Source organism: Pristiophorus japonicus, chromosome 1 (genome assembly GCF_044704955.1).
Source record: "Pristiophorus japonicus isolate sPriJap1 chromosome 1, sPriJap1.hap1, whole genome shotgun sequence".
NCBI classification, from domain to species: domain Eukaryota; kingdom Metazoa; phylum Chordata; class Chondrichthyes; family Pristiophoridae; genus Pristiophorus; species Pristiophorus japonicus.
The window spans coordinates 476297958-476312289 of NC_091977.1; the positions used below are offsets into that span (position 1 = coordinate 476297958).

At 49.3% G+C, this 14332-nt stretch overlaps 11 non-coding genes across 11 annotated transcripts; all 11 read left to right on the forward strand.

The window, feature by feature from the left end:
• The first annotated feature begins 174 nt into the window (after positions 1–174).
• On the forward strand, positions 175–247 carry trnar-acg (transfer RNA arginine (anticodon ACG)). The gene has a single exon. It is a non-coding gene; the product is annotated as a tRNA-Arg (tRNA).
• Positions 248–1393: 1146 nt separating this feature from the next.
• On the forward strand, positions 1394–1466 carry trnar-acg (transfer RNA arginine (anticodon ACG)). Its single transcript has one exon. It is a non-coding gene; the product is annotated as a tRNA-Arg (tRNA).
• A 1133-nt stretch (positions 1467–2599) lies between these two features.
• On the forward strand, positions 2600–2672 carry trnar-acg (transfer RNA arginine (anticodon ACG)). Its single transcript has one exon. It is a non-coding gene; the product is annotated as a tRNA-Arg (tRNA).
• A 1133-nt stretch (positions 2673–3805) lies between these two features.
• Positions 3806–3878, forward strand: trnar-acg (transfer RNA arginine (anticodon ACG)). Its single transcript has one exon. It is a non-coding gene; the product is annotated as a tRNA-Arg (tRNA).
• Positions 3879–5041: 1163 nt separating this feature from the next.
• On the forward strand, positions 5042–5114 carry trnac-aca (transfer RNA cysteine (anticodon ACA)). The gene has a single exon. It is a non-coding gene; the product is annotated as a tRNA-Cys (tRNA).
• A 1133-nt stretch (positions 5115–6247) lies between these two features.
• On the forward strand, positions 6248–6320 carry trnar-ccg (transfer RNA arginine (anticodon CCG)). Its single transcript has one exon. It is a non-coding gene; the product is annotated as a tRNA-Arg (tRNA).
• A 1154-nt stretch (positions 6321–7474) lies between these two features.
• Positions 7475–7547, forward strand: trnar-acg (transfer RNA arginine (anticodon ACG)). The gene has a single exon. It is a non-coding gene; the product is annotated as a tRNA-Arg (tRNA).
• Positions 7548–9924: 2377 nt separating this feature from the next.
• Positions 9925–9997, forward strand: trnar-acg (transfer RNA arginine (anticodon ACG)). Its single transcript has one exon. It is a non-coding gene; the product is annotated as a tRNA-Arg (tRNA).
• A 1150-nt stretch (positions 9998–11147) lies between these two features.
• trnar-acg (transfer RNA arginine (anticodon ACG)) lies at positions 11148–11220 on the forward strand. Its single transcript has one exon. It is a non-coding gene; the product is annotated as a tRNA-Arg (tRNA).
• Positions 11221–12383: 1163 nt separating this feature from the next.
• On the forward strand, positions 12384–12456 carry trnar-acg (transfer RNA arginine (anticodon ACG)). The gene has a single exon. It is a non-coding gene; the product is annotated as a tRNA-Arg (tRNA).
• A 1150-nt stretch (positions 12457–13606) lies between these two features.
• On the forward strand, positions 13607–13679 carry trnar-acg (transfer RNA arginine (anticodon ACG)). The gene has a single exon. It is a non-coding gene; the product is annotated as a tRNA-Arg (tRNA).
• Positions 13680–14332: the final 653 nt, after the last annotated feature.

Here is a 14332-nt window from a genome sequence, read left to right on the forward strand (position 1 = left end):
AACTACCTAAGCACGACTTTGCTTTGCTTTGTTTTCTACTGCACTGCTCCGCTCTCCCACCTGTGAATCGAAGGGATGCGACAGAGGTGCCTCTCTTTGGTGATTGTCTGCCTCATGCCTTGTAATCTGCCCGTCCTGTGCACCTGCTGATGTCGCAGCTATTTTTCACAGACTGGGCCAGTGGCGCAATGGATAACGCGTCTGACTACGGATCAGAAGATTGTAGGTTCGACTCCTACCTGGCTCGAGTATTTTTGCAATCTTTGCCACGTAAGCGAACATATTTGGTCAAACTGTCCAGCTCTTAAACTGGTAAGTACCTTCTTAGTGCAGTAGGCAGCACGTCAGTCTCATAATCTGAAGGTCCTGAATTCAATCCTTAGAAAAGGCATTGATACTTGTAAAGATGTTTTTCCTTCTTTCCATTTCAGCTGCATGCATGCAAAAATCGAGAAGTTTTGCTGCGACAGCACACCAAAGGATTTGATGTCCCTCAGCCTGCGGTGACCTTCAGAAGCAGATGGGCTCACCCACACCTGACACAACTCTTGTGTCTGAACTATTAACTGAGCCAAAAGAACAGTGGAGAATGCAGGCATTGATCCCACTGCCTCACACATGCAAAGTAAGCGCTCTCCCATTTGAGCAAATTCCCCATTCACATCTGGTATTAGCTCCCAGTTTGCATCTGACTCGCCCCTTATCACTTGCCTCCTCGCTTCCACGACCAGCAGAAATCTCCTGCTTCAGGTTGGCCTGCTCCCTGAACACTTTTCATGCTTTGCTCCAATCGACGTTACTGAGCAATAGCAAGCGAGCAAGGGCAGGACTGGAAGCCACGGATATGGTGAAAGACGCCGAGAAGAGCTCGAGCCTGCGGAAGGTAAGCGAGTTGAGCGTAATGTCGCAGCCGCCACGAGCGTGAGGGAGCAAGCGAGAGGCCTGTCTGCCTGATGGACAGATGATTCTATTGCCTGAGGCTTTGTCTGAAAGAAAGTGCTGCCTCTTTTCATGCATTGCTGCTCAAAGGCACTCCCTGCTGACACACAGATGCAAGTGTTCAAGCAAAACGGCGAAGGCACTGTCCTGTGCCTCAGCTGCAACATGTTCAGCTGCAAACTGCTCGTCATATTAAGAGCTCTGCCTTCAGCGAATTGCCACTTACCACACACATACATACTTCAAAAGAATGCTCACTGCTTCAAGCCGGAGTGCAACCAACTACCTAAGCACGACTTTGCTTTGCTTTGTTTTCTACTGCACTGCTCCGCTCTCCCACCTGTGAATCGAAGGGATGCGACAGAGGTGCCTCTCTTTGGTGATTGTCTGCCTCATGCCTTGTAATCTGCCCGTCCTGTGCACCTGCTGATGTCGCAGCTATTTTTCACAGACTGGGCCAGTGGCGCAATGGATAACGCGTCTGACTACGGATCAGAAGATTGTAGGTTCGACTCCTACCTGGCTCGAGTATTTTTGCAATCTTTGCCACGTAAGCGAACATATTTGGTCAAACTGTCCAGCTCTTAAACTGGGAAGTACCTTCTTAGTGCAGTAGGCAGCACGTCAGTCTCATAATCTGAAGGTCCTGAATTCAATCTTTAGAAAAGGCATTGATACTTGTAAAGATGTTTTTCCTTCTTTCCATTTCAGCTGCATGCATGCAAAAATCGAGAAGTTTTGCTGCGACAGCACACCAAAGGATTTGATGTCCCTCAGCCTGCGGTGACCTTCAGAAGCAGATGGGCTCACCCACACCTGACACAACTCTTGTGTCTGAACTATTAACTGAGCCAAAAGAACAGTGCAGAATGCAGGCATTGATCCCACTGCCTCACACATGCAAAGTAAGCGCTCTCCCATTTGAGCAAATTCCTCATTCACATCTGGTATTAGCTCCCAGTTTGCATCTGACTCGCCCCTTATCACTTGCCTCCTCGCTTCCACGACCAGCAGAAATCTCCTGCTTCAGGGTGGCCTGCTCCCTGAACACTTTTCATGCTTTGCTCCAATCGACGTTACTGAGCAATAGCAAGCGAGCAAGGGCAGGACTGGAAGCCACGGATATGGTGAAAGACGCCAAGAAGAGCTCGAGCCTGCGGAAGGGAAGCGAGTTGAGCCGCCACGAGCGTGAGGGAGCAAGCGAGAGGCCTGTCTGACTGATGGACAGATGATTCTATTGCCTGAGGCTTTGCCTGAAAGAAAGTGCTGCCTCTTTTCATGCATTGCTGCTCAAAGGCACTCCCTGCTGACACACAGATGCAAGTGTTCAAGCAAAACGGCGAAGGCACTGTCCTGTGCCTCAGCTGCAACATGTTCAGCTGTAAACTGCTCGTCATATTAAGAGCTCTGCCTTCAGCGAATTGCCACTTACCACACACATACATACTTCAAAAGAATGCTCACTGCTTCAAGCCGGAGTGCAACCAACTACCTAAGCACGACTTTGCTTTGCTTTGTTTTCTACTGCACTGCTCCGCTCTCCCACCTGTGAATCGAAGGGATGCGACAGAGGTGCCTCTCTTTGGTGATTGTCTGCCTCATGCCTTGTAATCTGCCCGTCCTGTGCACCTGCTGATGTCGCAGCTATTTTTCACAGACTGGGCCAGTGGCGCAATGGATAATGCGTCTGACTACGGATCAGAAGATTGTAGGTTCGACTCCTACCTGGCTCGAGTATTTTTGCAATCTTTGCCACGTAAGCGAACATATTTGGTCAAACTGTCCAGCTCTTAAACTGGGAAGTACCTTCTTAGTGCAGTAGGCAGCACGTCAGTCTCATAATCTGAAGGTCCTGAATTCAATCCTTAGAAAAGGCATTGATACTTGTAAAGATGTTTTTCTTTCTTTCCATTTCAGCTGCATGCATGCAAAAATCGAGAAGTTTTGCTGCGACAGCACACCAAAGGATTTGATGTCCCTCAGCCTGCGGTGACCTTCAGAAGCAGATGGGCTCACCCACACCTGACACAACTCTTGTGTCTGAACTATTAACTGAGCCAAAAGAACAGTGGAGAATGCAGGCATTGATCCCACTGCCTCACACATGCAAAGTAAGCGCTCTCCCATTTGAGCAAATTCCCCATTCACATCTGGTATTAGCTCCCAGTTTGCATCTGACTCGCCCCTTATCACTTGCCTGCTCGCTTCCACGACCAGCAGAAATCTCCTGCTTCAGGTTGGCCTGCTCCCTGAACACTTTTCATGCTTTGCTCCAATCGACGTTACTGAGCAATAGCAAGCGAGCAAGGGCAGGACTGGAAGCCACGGATATGGTGAAAGACGCCAAGAAGAGCTCGAGCCTGCGGAAGGGAAGCGAGTTGAGCCGCCACGAGCGTGAGGGAGCAAGCGAGAGGCCTGTCTGACTGATGGACAGATGATTCTATTGCCTGAGGCTTTGCCTGAAAGAAAGTGCTGCCTCTTTTCATGCATTGCTGCTCAAAGGCACTCCCTGCTGACACACAGATGCAAGTGTTCAAGCAAAACGGCGAAGGCACTGTCCTGTGCCTCAGCTGCAACATGTTCAGCTGTAAACTGCTCGTCATATTAAGAGCTCTGCCTTCAGCGAATTGCCACTTACCACACACATACATACTTCAAAAGAATGCTCACTGCTTCAAGCCGGAGTGCAACCAACTACCTAAGCACGACTTTGCTTTGCTTTGTTTTCTACTGCACTGCTCCGCTCTCCCACCTGTGAATCGAAGGGATGCGACAGAGGTGCCTCTCTTTGGTGATTGTCTGCCTCATGCCTTGTAATCTGCCCGTCCTGTGCACCTGCTGATGTCGCAGCTATTTTTCACAGACTGGGCCAGTGGCGCAATGGATAAAGCGTCTGACTACGGATCAGAAGATTGTAGGTTCGACTCCTACCTGGCTCGAGTATTTTTGCAATCTTTGCATTATGGCTTTGGATGCCATGTAAGCGAACATATTTGGTCAAACTGTCCAGCTCTTAAACTGGGAAGTACCTTCTTAGTGCAGTAGGCAGCACGTCAGTCTCATAATCTGAAGGTCCTGAATTCAATCCTTAGAAAAGGCATTGATACTTGTAAAGATGTTTTTCTTTCTTTCCATTTCAGCTGCATGCATGCAAAAATCGAGAAGTTTTGCTGCGACAGCACACCAAAGGATTTGATGTCCCTCAGCCTGCGGTGACCTTCAGAAGCAGATGGGCTCACCCACACCTGACACAACTCTTGTGTCTGAACTATTAACTGAGCCAAAAGAACAGTGGAGAATGCAGGCATTGATCCCACTGCCTCACACATGCAAAGTAAGCGCTCTCCCATTTGAGCAAATTCCCCATTCACATCTGGTATTAGCTCCCAGTTTGCATCTGACTCGCCCCTTATCACTTGCCTGCTCGCTTCCACGACCAGCAGAAATCTCCTGCTTCAGGTTGGCCTGCTCCCTGAACACTTTTCATGCTTTGCTCCAATCGACGTTACTGAGCAATAGCAAGCGAGCAAGGGCAGGACTGGAAGCCACGGATATGGTGAAAGACGCCAAGAAGAGCTCGAGCCTGCGGAAGGGAAGCGAGTTGAGCGTAACGTCGCAGCCGCCACGAGCGTGAGGGAGCAAGCGAGAGGCCTGTCTGACTGATGGACAGATGATTCTATTGCCTGAGGCTTTGTCTGAAAGAAAGTGCTGCCTCTTTTCATGCATTGCTGCTCAAAGGCACTCCCTGCTGACACACAGATGCAAGTGTTCAAGCAAAACGGCGAAGGCACTGTCCTGTGCCTCAGCTGCAACATGTTCAGCTGCAAACTGCTCGTCATATTAAGAGCTCTGCCTTCAGCGAATTGCCACTTACCACACACATACATACTTCAAAAGAATGCTCACTGCTTCAAGCCGGTGTGCAACCAACTACCTAAGCACGACTTTGCTTTGCTTTGTTTTCTACTGCACTGCTCCGCTCTCCCACCTGTGAATCGAAGGGATGCGACAGAGGTGCCTCTCTTTGGTGATTGTCTGCCTCATGCCTTGTAATCTGCCCGTCCTGTGCACCTGCTGATGTCGCAGCTATTTTTCACAGACTGGGCCAGTGGCGCAATGGATAACGCGTCTGACTACAGATCAGAAGATTGTAGGTTCGACTCCTACCTGGCTCGAGTATTTTTGCAATCTTTGCCACGTAAGCGAACATATTTGGTCAAACTGTCCAGCTCTTAAACTGGGAAGTACCTTCTTAGTGCAGTAGGCAGCACGTCAGTCTCATAATCTGAAGGTCCTGAATTCAATCTTTAGAAAAGGCATTGATACTTGTAAAGATGTTTTTCCTTCTTTCCATTTCAGCTGCATGCATGCAAAAATCGAGAAGTTTTGCTGCGACAGCACACCAAAGGATTTGATGTCCCTCAGCCTGCGGTGACCTTCAGAAGCAGATGGGCTCACCCACACCTGACACAACTCTTGTGTCTGAACTATTAACTGAGCCAAAAGAACAGTGGAGAATGCAGGCATTGATCCCACTGCCTCACACATGCAAAGTAAGCGCTCTCCCATTTGAGCAAATTCCCCATTCACATCTGGTATTAGCTCCCAGTTTGCATCTGACTAGCCCCTTATCACTTGCCTGCTCGCTTCCACGACCAGCAGAAATCTCCTGCTTCAGGTTGGCCTGCTCCCTGAACACTTTTCATGCTTTGCTCCAATCGACGTTACTGAGCAATAGCAAGCGAGCAAGGGCAGGACTGGAAGCCACGGATATGGTGAAAGACGCCAAGAAGAGCTCGAGCCTGCGGAAGGGAAGCGAGTTGAGCCGCCACGAGCGTGAGGGAGCAAGCGAGAGGCCTGTCTGACTGATGGACAGATGATTCTATTGCCTGAGGCTTTGCCTGAAAGAAAGTGCTGCCTCTTTTCATGCATTGCTGCTCAAAGGCACTCCCTGCTGACACACAGATGCAAGTGTTCAAGCAAAACGGCGAAGGCACTGTCCTGTGCCTCAGCTGCAACATGTTCAGCTGTAAACTGCTCGTCATATTAAGAGCTCTGCCTTCAGCGAATTGCCACTTACCACACACATACATACTTCAAAAGAATGCTCACTGCTTCAAGCCGGAGTGCAACCAACTACCTAAGCACGACTTTGCTTTGCTTTGTTTTCTACTGCACTGCTCCGCTCTCCCACCTGTGAATCGAAGGGATGCGACAGAGGTGCCTCTCTTTGGTGATTGTCTGCCTCATGCCTTGTAATCTGCCCGTCCTGTGCACCTGCTGATGTCGCAGCTAGTTTTCACAGACTGGGCCAGTGGCGCAATGGATAACGCGTCTGACTCCGGATCAGAAGATTGTAGATTCGACTCCTACCTGGCTCGAGTATTTTTGCATTATGGCTTTGGATGCCACGTAAGCGAACATATTTGGTCAAACTGTCCAGCTCTTAAACTGGTAAGTACCTTCTTAGTGCAGTAGGCAGCACGTCAGTCTCATAATCTGAAGGTCCTGAATTCAATCCTTAGAAAAGGCATTGATACTTGTAAAGATGTTTTTCCTTCTTTCCATTTCAGCTGCATGCATGCAAAAATCGAGAAGTTTTGCTGCGACAGCACACCAAAGGATTTGATGTCCCTCAGCCTGCGGTGACCTTCAGAAGCAGAGGGGCTCACCCACACCTGACACAACTCTTGTGTCTGAACTATTAACTGAGCCAAAAGAACAGTGGAGAATGCAGGCATTGATCCCACTGCCTCACACATGCAAAGTAAGCGCTCTCCCATTTGAGCAAATTCCCCATTCACATCTGGTATTAGCTCCCAGTTTGCATCTGACTCGCCCCTTATCACTTGCCTCCTCGCTTCCACGACCAGCAGAAATCTCCTGCTTCAGGTTGGCCTGCTCCCTGAACACTTTTCATGCTTTGCTCCAATCGACGTTACTGAGCAATAGCAAGCGAGCAAGGGCAGGACTGGAAGCCACGGATATGGTGAAAGACGCCGAGAAGAGCTCGAGCCTGCGGAAGGTAAGCGAGTTGAGCGTAATGTCGCAGCCGCCACGAGCGTGAGGGAGCAAGCGAGAGGCCTGTCTGCCTGATGGACAGATGATTCTATTGCCTGAGGCTTTGTCTGAAAGAAAGTGCTGCCTCTTTTCATGCATTGCTGCTCAAAGGCACTCCCTGCTGACACACAGATGCAAGTGTTCAAGCAAAACGGCGAAGGCACTGTCCTGTGCCTCAGCTGCAACATGTTCAGCTGTAAACTGCTCGTCATATTAAGAGCTCTGCCTTCAGCGAATTGCCACTTACCACACACATACATACTTCAAAAGAATGCTCACTGCTTCAAGCCGGAGTGCAACCAACTACCTAAGCACGACTTTGCTTTGCTTTGTTTTCTACTGCACTGCTCCGCTCTCCCACCTGTGAATCGAAGGGATGCGACAGAGGTGCCTCTCTTTGGTGATTGTCTGCCTCATGCCTTGTAATCTGCCCGTCCTGTGCACCTGCTGATGTCACAGCTATTTTTCACAGACTGGGCCAGTGGCGCAATGGATAACGCGTCTGACTACGGATCAGAAGATTGTAGGTTCGACTCCTACCTGGCTCGAGTATTTTTGCAATCTTTGCATTATGGCTTTGGATGCCACGTAAGCGAACATATTTGGTCAAACTGTCCAGCTCTTAAACTGGGAAGTACCTTCTTAGTGCAGTAGGCAGCATGTCAGTCTCATAATCTGAAGGTCCTGAATTCAATCCTTAGAAAAGGCATTGATACTTGTAAAGATGTTTTTCTTTCTTTCCATTTCAGCTGCATGCATGCAAAAATCGAGAAGTTTTGCTGCGACAGCACACCAAAGGATTTGATGTCCCTCAGCCTGCGGTGACCTTCAGAAGCAGATGGGCTCACCCACACCTGACACAACTCTTGTGTCTGAACTATTAACTGAGCCAAAAGAACAGTGGAGAATGCAGGCATTGATCCCACTGCCTCACACATGCAAAGTAAGCGCTCTCCCATTTGAGCAAATTCCCCATTCACATCTGGTATTAGCTCCCAGTTTGCATCTGACTCGCCCCTTATCACTTGCCTGCTCGCTTCCACGACCAGCAGAAATCTCCTGCTTCAGGTTGGCCTGCTCCCTGAACACTTTTCATGCTTTGCTCCAATCGACGTTACTGAGCAATAGCAAGCGAGCAAGGGCAGGACTGGAAGCCACGGATATGGTGAAAGACGCCAAGAAGAGCTCGAGCCTGCGGAAGGGAAGCGAGTTGAGCCGCCACGAGCGTGAGGGAGCAAGCGAGAGGCCTGTCTGACTGATGGACAGATGATTCTATTGCCTGAGGCTTTGCCTGAAAGAAAGTGCTGCCTCTTTTCATGCATTGCTGCTCAAAGGCACTCCCTGCTGACACACAGATGCAAGTGTTCAAGCAAAACGGCGAAGGCACTGTCCTGTGCCTCAGCTGCAACATGTTCAGCTGTAAACTGCTCGTCATATTAAGAGCTCTGCCTTCAGCGAATTGCCACTTACCACACACATACATACTTCAAAAGAATGCTCACTGCTTCAAGCCGGAGTGCAACCAACTACCTAAGCACGACTTTGCTTTGCTTTGTTTTCTACTGCACTGCTCCGCTCTCCCACCTGTGAATCGAAGGGATGCGACAGAGGTGCCTCTCTTTGGTGATTGTCTGCCTCATGCCTTGTAATCTGCCCGTCCTGTGCACCTGCTGATGTCGCAGCTAGTTTTCACAGACTGGGCCAGTGGCGCAATGGATAACGCGTCTGACTCCGGATTAGAAGATTGTAGATTCGACTCCTACCTGGCTCGAGTATTTTTGCATTATGGCTTTGGATGCCACGTAAGCGAACATATTTGGTCAAACTGTCCAGCTCTTAAACTGGTAAGTACCTTCTTAGTGCAGTAGGCAGCACGTCAGTCTCATAATCTGAAGGTCCTGAATTCAATCCTTAGAAAAGGCATTGATACTTGTAAAGATGTTTTTCCTTCTTTCCATTTCAGCTGCATGCATGCAAAAATCGAGAAGTTTTGCTGCGACAGCACACCAAAGGATTTGATGTCCCTCAGCCTGCGGTGACCTTCAGAAGCAGAGGGGCTCACCCACACCTGACACAACTCTTGTGTCTGAACTATTAACTGAGCCAAAAGAACAGTGGAGAATGCAGGCATTGATCCCACTGCCTCACACATGCAAAGTAAGCGCTCTCCCATTTGAGCAAATTCCCCATTCACATCTGGTATTAGCTCCCAGTTTGCATCTGACTCGCCCCTTATCACTTGCCTCCTCGCTTCCACGACCAGCAGAAATCTCCTGCTTCAGGTTGGCCTGCTCCCTGAACACTTTTCATGCTTTGCTCCAATCGACGTTACTGAGCAATAGCAAGCGAGCAAGGGCAGGACTGGAAGCCACGGATATGGTGAAAGACGCCGAGAAGAGCTCGAGCCTGCGGAAGGTAAGCGAGTTGAGCGTAATGTCGCAGCCGCCACGAGCGTGAGGGAGCAAGCGAGAGGCCTGTCTGCCTGATGGACAGATGATTCTATTGCCTGAGGCTTTGTCTGAAAGAAAGTGCTGCCTCTTTTCATGCATTGCTGCTCAAAGGCACTCCCTGCTGACACACAGATGCAAGTGTTCAAGCAAAACGGCGAAGGCACTGTCCTGTGCCTCAGCTGCAACATGTTCAGCTGTAAACTGCTCGTCATATTAAGAGCTCTGCCTTCAGCGAATTGCCACTTACCACACACATACATACTTCAAAAGAATGCTCACTGCTTCAAGCCGGAGTGCAACCAACTACCTAAGCACGACTTTGCTTTGCTTTGTTTTCTACTGCACTGCTCCGCTCTCCCACCTGTGAATCGAAGGGATGCGACAGAGGTGCCTCTCTTTGGTGATTGTCTGCCTCATGCCTTGTAATCTGCCCGTCCTGTGCACCTGCTGATGTCACAGCTATTTTTCACAGACTGGGCCAGTGGCGCAATGGATAACGCGTCTGACTACGGATCAGAAGATTGTAGGTTCGACTCCTACCTGGCTCGAGTATTTTTGCAATCTTTGCATTATGGCTTTGGATGCCACGTAAGCGAACATATTTGGTCAAACTGTCCAGCTCTTAAACTGGGAAGTACCTTCTTAGTGCAGTAGGCAGCATGTCAGTCTCATAATCTGAAGGTCCTGAATTCAATCCTTAGAAAAGGCATTGATACTTGTAAAGATGTTTTTCTTTCTTTCCATTTCAGCTGCATGCATGCAAAAATCGAGAAGTTTTGCTGCGACAGCACACCAAAGGATTTGATGTCCCTCAGCCTGCGGTGACCTTCAGAAGCAGATGGGCTCACCCACACCTGACACAACTCTTGTGTCTGAACTATTAACTGAGCCAAAAGAACAGTGGAGAATGCAGGCATTGATCCCACTGCCTCACACATGCAAAGTAAGCGCTCTCCCATTTGAGCAAATTCCCCATTCACATCTGGTATTAGCTCCCAGTTTGCATCTGACTCGCCCCTTATCACTTGCCTGCTCGCTTCCACGACCAGCAGAAATCTCCTGCTTCAGGTTGGCCTGCTCCCTGAACACTTTTCATGCTTTGCTCCAATCGACGTTACTGAGCAATAGCAAGCGAGCAAGGGCAGGACTGGAAGCCACGGATATGGTGAAAGACGCCAAGAAGAGCTCGAGCCTGCGGAAGGGAAGCGAGTTGAGCCGCCACGAGCGTGAGGGAGCAAGCGAGAGGCCTGTCTGACTGATGGACAGATGATTCTATTGCCTGAGGCTTTGCCTGAAAGAAAGTGCTGCCTCTTTTCATGCATTGCTGCTCAAAGGCACTCCCTGCTGACACACAGATGCAAGTGTTCAAGCAAAACGGAGAAGGCACTGTCCTGTGCCTCAGCTGCAACATGTTCAGCTGTAAACTGCTCGTCATATTAAGAGCTCTGCCTTCAACGAATTGCCACTTACCACACACATACATACTTCAAAAGAATGCTCACTGCTTCAAGCCGGAGTGCAACCAACTACCTAAGCACGACTTTGCTTTGCTTTGTTTTCTACTGCACTGCTCCGCTCTCCCACCTGTGAATCGAAGGGATGCGACAGAGGTGCCTCTCTTTGGTGATTGTCTGCCTCATGCCTTGTAATCTGCCCGTCCTGTGCACCTGCTGATGTCGCAGCTATTTTTCACAGACTGGGCCAGTGGCGCAATGGATAACGCGTCTGACTACGGATCAGAAGATTATAGGTTCGACTCCTACCTGGCTCGAGTATTTTTGCAATCTTTGCATTATGGCTTTGGATGCCACGTAAGCGAACATATTTGGTCAAACTATCCAGCTCTTAAACTGGGAAGTACCTTCTTAGTGCAGTAGGCAGCACGTCAGTCTCATAATCTGAAGGTCCTGAGTTCAATCCTTAGAAAAGGCATTGATACTTGTAAAGATGTTTTTCCTTCTTTCCATTTCAGCTGCATGCATGCAAAAATCGAGAAGTTTTGCTGCGACAGCACACCAAAGGATTTGATGTCCCTCAGCCTGCGGTGACCTTCAGAAGCAGATGGGCTCACCCACACCTGACACAACTCTTGTGTCTGAACTATTAACTGAGCCAAAAGAACAGTGGAGAATGCAGGCATTGATCCCACTGCCTCACACATGCAAAGTAAGCGCTCTCCCATTTGAGCAAATTCCCCATTCACATCTGGTATTAGCTCCCAGTTTGCATCTGACTCGCCCCTTATCACTTGCCTGCTCGCTTCCACGACCAGCAGAAATCTCCTGCTTCAGGTTGGCCTGCTCCCTGAACACTTTTCATGCTTTGCTCCAATCGACGTTACTGAGCAATAGCAAGCGAGCAAGGGCAGGACTGGAAGCCACGGATATGGTGAAAGACGCCAAGAAGAGCTCGAGCCTGCGGAAGGGAAGCGAGTTGAGCGTAACGTCGCAGCCGCCACGAGCGTGAGGGAGCAAGCGAGAGGCCTGTCTGACTGATGGACAGATGATTCTATTGCCTGAGGCTTTGCCTGAAAGAAAGTGCTGCCTCTTTTCATGCATTGCTGCTCAAAGGCACTCCCTGCTGACACACAGATGCAAGTGTTCAAGCAAAACGGCGAAGGCACTGTCCTGTGCCTCAGCTGCAACATGTTCAGCTGTAAACTGCTCGTCATATTAAGAGCTCTGCCTTCAACGAATTGCCACTTACCACACACATACATACTTCAAAAGAATGCTCACTGCTTCAAGCCGGAGTGCAACCAACTACCTAAGCACGACTTTGCTTTGCTTTGTTTTCTACTGCACTGCTCCGCTCTCCCACCTGTGAATCGAAGGGATGCGACAGAGGTGCCTCTCTTTGGTGATTGTCTGCCTCATGCCTTGTAATCTGCCCGTCCTGTGCACCTGCTGATGTCGCAGCTATTTTTCACAGACTGGGCCAGTGGCGCAATGGATAACGCGTCTGACTACGGATCAGAAGATTGTAGGTTCGACTCCTACCTGGCTCGAGTATTTTTGCAATCTTTGCATTATGGCTTTGGATGCCACGTAAGCGAACATATTTGGTCAAACTGTCCAGCTCTTAAACTGGGAAGTACCTTCTTAGTGCAGTAGGCAGCACGTCAGTCTCGTAATCTGAAGGTCCTGAGTTCAATCCTTTGAAAAGGCATTGATACTTGTAAAGATGTTTTTCCTTCTTTCCATTTCAGCTGCATGCATGCAAAAATCGAGAAGTTTTGCTGCGACAGCACACCAAAGGATTTGATGTCCCTCAGCCTGCGGTGACCTTCAGAAGCAGATGGGCTCACCCACACCTGACACAACTCTTGTGTCTGAACTATTAACTGAGCCAAAAGAACAGTGGAGAATGCAGGCATTGATCCCACTGCCTCACACATGCAAAGTAAGCGCTCTCCCATTTGAGCAAATTCCCCATTCACATCTGGTATTAGCTCCCAGTTTGCATCTGACTCGCCCCTTATCACTTGCCTCCTCGCTTCCACGACCAGCAGAAATCTCCTGCTTCAGGTTGGCCTGCTCCCTGAACACTTTTCATGCTTTGCTCCAATCGACGTTACTGAGCAATAGCAAGCGAGCAAGGGCAGGACTGGAAGCCACGGATATGGTGAAAGACGCCAAGAAGAGCTCGAGCCTGCGGAAGGGAAGCGAGTTGAGCCGCCACGAGCGTGAGGGAGCAAGCGAGAGGCCTGTCTGACTGATGGACAGATGATTCTATTGCCTGAGGCTTTGCCTGAAAGAAAGTGCTGCCTCTTTTCATGCATTGCTGCTTAAAGGCACTCCCTGCTGACACACAGATGCAAGTGTTCAAGCAAAACGGCGAAGGCACTGTCCTGTGCCTCAGCTGCAACATGTTCAGCTGTAAACTGCTCGTCATATTAAGAGCTCTGCCTTCAGCGAATTGCCACTTACCACACACATACATACTTCAAAAGAATGCTCACTGCTTCAAGCCGGAGTGCAACCAACTACCTAAGCACGACTTTGCTTTGCTTTGTTTTCTACTGCACTGCTCCGCTCTCCCACCTGTGAATCGAAGGGATGCGACAGAGGTGCCTCTCTTTGGTGATTGTCTGCCTCATGCCTTGTAATCTGCCCGTCCTGTGCACCTGCTGATGTCGCAGCTAGTTTTCACAGACTGGGCCAGTGGCGCAATGGATAACGCGTCTGACTACGGATCAGAAGATTGTAGGTTCGACTCCTACCTGGCTCGAGTATTTTTGCAATCTTTGCATTATGGCTTTGGATGCCACGTAAGCGAACATATTTGGTCAAACTGTCCAGCTCTTAAACTGGTAAGTACCTTCTTAGTGCAGTAGGCAGCACGTCAGTCTCATAATCTGAAGGTCCTGAATTCAATCCTTAGAAAAGGCATTGATACTTGTAAAGATGTTTTTCCTTCTTTCCATTTCAGCTGCATGCATGCAAAAATCGAGAAGTTTTGCTGCGACAGCACACCAAAGGATTTGATGTCCCTCAGCCTGCGGTGACCTTCAGAAGCAGATGGGCTCACCCACACCTGACACAACTCTTGTGTCTGAACTATTAACTGAGCCAAAAGAACAGTGCAGAATGCAGGCATTGATCCCACTGCCTCACACATGCAAAGTAAGCGCTCTCCCATTTGAGCAAATTCCTCATTCACATCTGGTATTAGCTCCCAGTTTGCATCTGACTCGCCCCTTATCACTTGCCTCCTCGCTTCCACGACCAGCAGAAATCTCCTGCTTCAGGTTGGCCCGCTCCCTGAACACTTTTCATGCTTTGCTCCAATCGACGTTACTGAGCAATAGCAGGCGAGCAAGGGCAGCACTGGAAGCCACGGATATGGTGAAAGACGCCAAGAAGAGCTCGAGCCTGCGGAAG